Source organism: Schistocerca serialis, unplaced genomic scaffold (genome assembly GCF_023864345.2).
Source record: "Schistocerca serialis cubense isolate TAMUIC-IGC-003099 unplaced genomic scaffold, iqSchSeri2.2 HiC_scaffold_1142, whole genome shotgun sequence".
NCBI classification, from domain to species: Eukaryota; Metazoa; Arthropoda; class Insecta; order Orthoptera; family Acrididae; genus Schistocerca; species Schistocerca serialis.
Window position 1 is genome coordinate 75,001 of NW_026047340.1, and position 5,000 is coordinate 80,000.

The window sequence follows — 5,000 nt, forward strand, 5'->3', positions numbered from 1 at the left end:
TCCTGGCGTTGCACTCGCAGCCGCAAAAAAACGCTGGGCACATATATGTCTCGGAAGAGTAACGACAGTCCGAGTCTCCTGCGTGGGAAGAGTCTTTCTAGGCCCTGACCCACGGGAAGGGTGTAGCTTCCCCCATCCCGGACATTTGACGTCGTCACACTACCGGTATTGACTAATAGACTGATTGCTGATAATCATTAGCCATACACTGGGGGAAACGGCCGACAGGGGCGGCAACATAGTGGAGCCGCAGTGTCACTAATGTACAGAGATAGAACAGTTTCGACTGGAACTAGAGTAACCGTATACACGGCACTGATTAGTAATAGATGCAGAGCCATCAGAATACAGATAATATATACAACCGTCCCTATACATGCTGAAAGACTCTGCACACAATGAGAACCACACGTCAGCCAGACACTCTTATCACACACTACTCTCTTATCACACACAATATCTAACCACCAGCATGGAAGAACATCCAGTGCATCCTCTCCGCCACATGACACAATCCACACTATCATTACCAGACCGGGAGGTCCACCCAGAAAACACAATATCCCACCCTTCCGACATCCGCACATTGCTCAGCTAAGCCACGAACACCCACACATGTCCTACACAGTGGTGCACCCAACATCACAATACTGCCTCCTGTCACAGCACACAAACAATGGCAGGAATGAAAGACACAGATCTGCCACAACCATGGAATCGGAGCGCCGCCTGTCATGAGCCAAAAGTGCATCCTGACGTGACAAATCGGATAATACCGCAGGCATCCAATTACGATAATCACTATCAACGAACCTGCCGCCCCCCCCCCCCAATACACCTTTCCCTACAACAATGTGTATCTGAACCTACGCTATATCGTACCTTAACCTAACCTATATCGTACCTTAACCTAACCTATATCGTACCTTAACCTAACCTATATCGTACCTTAACCTAACCTATATCGTACCTTAACCTAACCTATATCGTACCTTAACCTAACCTATATCGTACCTTAACCTAACCTATATCGTACCTTAACCTAACCTATATCGTACCTTAACCTAACCTATATCGTACCTTAACCTAACCTATATCGTACCTTAACCTAACCTATATCGTGCCTTAACCTAACCTATATCGTGCCTTAACCTAACCTATATCGTGCCTTAACCTAACCTATATCGTGCCTTAACCTAACCTATATCGTGCCTTAACCTAACCTATATCGTGCCTTAACCTAACCTATATCGTGCCTTAACCTAACCTATATCGTGCCTTAACCTAACCTAATTTGTGCCTTAACCTAACCTAATTTGTGCCTTAACCTAACCTAATTTGTGCCTTAACCTAACCTAATTTGTGCCTTAACCTAACCTAATTTGTGCCTTAACCTAACCTAATTTGTGCCTTAACCTAACCTAATTTGTGCCTTAACCTAACCTAATTTGTGCCTTAACCTAACCTAATTTGTGCCTTAACCTAACCTAATTTGTGCCGTAACCTAACCTAATTTGTGCCGTAACGTAACCCATGTTGTGCCGTAACGTAACCCATGTTGTGCCGTAACGTAACCCATGTTGTGCCGTAACGTAACCCATGTTGTGCCGTAACGTAACCCATGTTGTGCCGTAACGTAACCCATGTTGTGCCTTAACCTAACCCATGTTGTGCCTTAACCTAACCCATGTTGTGCCTTAACCTAACCCATGTTGTGCCTTAACCTAACCCATGTTGTGCCTTAACCTAACCTACGTTGTGCCTTAACCTAACCTACGTTGTGCCTTAACCTAACCTACGTTGTGCCTTAACCTAACCCATGTTGTGCCTTAACCTAACCCATGTTGTGCCTTAACCTAACCCATGTTGTGCCTTAACCTAACCCATGTTGTGCCTTAACCTAACCCATGGTGTGCCTTAACCTAACCCATGGTGTGCCTTAACCTAACCCATGTTGTGCCTTAACCTAACCCATGTTGTGCCTTAACCTAACCCATGTTGTGCCTTAACCTAACCCATGTTGTGCCTTAACCTAACCCATGTTGTGCCTTAACCTAACCCACGTTGTGCCTTAACCTAACCCATGGTGTGCCTTAACCTAACCCATGGTGTGCCTTAACCTAACCCATGGTGTGCCTTAACCTAACCCATGTTGTGCCTTAACCTAACCCATGTTGTGCCTTAACCTAACCCATGTTGTGCCTTAACCTAACCCATGTTGTGCCTTAACCTAACCCATGTTGTGCCTTAACCTAACCCATGTTGTGCCTTAACCTAACCCATGTTGTGCCTTAACCTAACCCATGTTGTGCCTTAACCTAACCCATGTTGTGCCTTAACCTAACCCATGTTGTGCCTTAACCTAACCCATGTTGTGCCTTAACCTAACCCATGTTGTGCCTTAACCTAACCCATGTTGTGCCTTAACCTAACCCATGTTGTGCCTTAACCTAACCCATGTTGTGCCTTAACCTAACCCATGTTGTGCCTTAACCTAACCCATGTTGTGCCTTAACCTAACCCATGTTGTGCCTTAACCTAACCCATGTTGTGCCTTAACCTAACCCATGTTGTGCCTTAACCTAACCCATGTTGTGCCTTAACCTAACCCATGTTGTGCCTTAACCTAACCCATGTTGTGCCTTAACCTAACCCATGTTGTGCCTTAACCTAACCCATGTTGTGCCTTAACCTAACCCATGTTGTGCCTTAACCTAACCCATGTTGTGCCTTAACCTAACCCATGTTGTGCCTTAACCTAACCCATGTTGTGCCTTAACCTAACCCATGTTGTGCCTTAACCTAACCCATGTTGTGCCTTAACCTAACCCATGTTGTGCCTTAACCTAACCCATGTTGTGCCTTAACCTAACCCATGTTGTGCCTTAACCTAACCCATGTTGTGCCTTAACGTAACCCATGTTGTGCCTTAACGTAACCCATGTTGTGCCTTAACCTAACCTATAATGTGCCTTAACCTAACCTAAAGTGCGCCGTAACCTAAACTATATTGCGCCTTAACCTGACGCACGTTGTCGCTGAACCTGCTCTGTAATTGTTATGCAACCCGTTAAAGTAGTGTAGTGTTGCCTAACCGCAACCCTCGCAATATAGTTCGCTACTCGCACTGCCCGGTCCCCTGTGTATCGCGTCATGTTAAACACCTTGCAGGTGTTGCTGACTTTCCACATGCTCCTGCTATACACTGTAGTGTGGATAGCAGCAGGACGTACATGCCCCCCCCCCTTCCCCCCTGCCTTCGCAAGCTGGTCGGTGAGAAGTTTGCATGTTCAATGCCCTTCGCATGCCGACGTACTCAGCCTACGTTGTGGTACGGCCTGTCACCTGTCCGCCGATGTACGCAAAACCCACAAACTGTACTGCACATTGCTCCGTATGTACTGAATGATACATCGTGGCCCATGTGACCGTATGACGACAGCGCCTAGCAACGGCGGACCATACAGTCCAAATATTGTGCACGCAGCTACGTGTCGTCTCCCTATAAGAGCTGGATTGCAGTGTGGTACGCCATACAGACGTGTGGGAGGAACGGACGCCCTGGATGGCGATCAGCATGAGCAGTCTGTTGATGTAGTGGAGCGTGTATTCGGACGTAGTCGTCTCTTCTCACACACCGTGATAGCATGTTGCACCGCGTTCCACATCTGCGACATGCTGCAGAGGCGGGCTGACAGTCGTTCGCGCAATGGACACCGCATACGTACGGGGTCTACCTTCCACGTGTTCTCTAGGCGTGCACATGTTGTTGCGTCTATGTGGGCAGACGTAGTGTGTTGTGACACCTGACACAGGCATGCAATACTCGTTGCAAATGGCGATGGACGTGTACTTTTGCTGGTGACGTTACGCAAATGAACAACCGGTAACCCGTTGTGGTGCGGTTGTTCTCGCTAGAGGTGAATCAGTGTTGGCGACGATCGGTCGAGCTATTAACCGGTTGTTTCAGGGATACCCACCATGCCCACGAACGTGAAAGGGGACCCACCATGCCCACGAACGTGAAAGGGGATCTGGGTGTGAGGCGATACGCGGCGGTGGCTGGGTGGGACCGTCCCCGGCCGGTGAGGGGGGGCCGCCCGGCGTGCTGGCAGCGCGGTGCGTGGGCGCACGCGCTACAGCCGGCTGGTGGGGGCGGCCGGTGGCAGGCGCGCCGGCCGACGGACGCGGCAGGCGGCGCAGCTGCGCGCCGGCGCCCCCTGCTCGCGGCGCCTTGCGGCCAAAGTAGGTCCTCGCGGGCCCGGTGCGAAGCGCGGTGGCCATCTGCAGTGTGCTGGTCCGATTGAGGACTTTGTGCGCTGAGGATGCGCCGCCGCCCGGCGCTCGGCGCCGCGACGCCGTCTGCTGCTCGGTCGCCCCAGCGGTTCTCGCAGGTGGTTTGTATCGCAGCTGTGCGGACGTGTTGGCGCGTGCGCTGTGCTGGGAGAGTTCGCTTCGGCACCCAAGTAGGGCTTTTGTCCTTCTGTGGCGCTGGCGTTGGAGCTGCCGGTCACCGTAGGTGGCGCGTGTTGTCTCCCGCCGGCAATGCCACGACAGCACGCTCCCGGGCCTCTGTCGGCAGCGGCAAGCTCAGTTGGGAGCACGGGTGGTCGCACCTAAAGCGTCTACTCGCCTAACTCCGGGCGATTGCGCCTCTCTCGAACCCGACCAAGTACTTAGGACGGCGCTGCGCGCCGCCGGGACCTGAGAGGGTTTCGAGGTGTGTTGTGCAGGGGAGCTCAGCCTCCTCCTGTTTGCAGAATAATTGAGCGGACGCTTGCGTGTTCGCGCGGGCCCCCGGGACACACTCCCGGGCGGCCGGCTGCTCAGCTCTAGTTGACGCAGCTCCCTGGTTGATCCTGCCAGTAGTCATATGCTTGTCTCAAAGATTAAGCCATGCATGTCTCAGTACAAGCCGCATTAAGGTGAAACCGCGAATGGCTCATTAAATCAGTTATGGTTCCTTAGATCGTACCCACGTTACTTGGATAACTGTGGTA

The 5,000-nt window shown here is 51.2% G+C and overlaps 1 non-coding gene across 1 annotated transcript in view; it reads left to right on the forward strand.

Moving 5' to 3' along the window:
- The first annotated feature begins 4,846 nt into the window (after positions 1 to 4,846).
- Positions 4,847 to 5,000, forward strand: part of LOC126432580 (small subunit ribosomal RNA) — a 1,909-nt gene continuing 1,755 nt past the window's right edge. Inside the window, exon 1 of the ribosomal RNA XR_007578066.1 lies at positions 4,847 to 5,000. This exon is cut by the window's right edge and continues 1,755 nt beyond it. This is a non-coding gene — a ribosomal RNA (small subunit ribosomal RNA).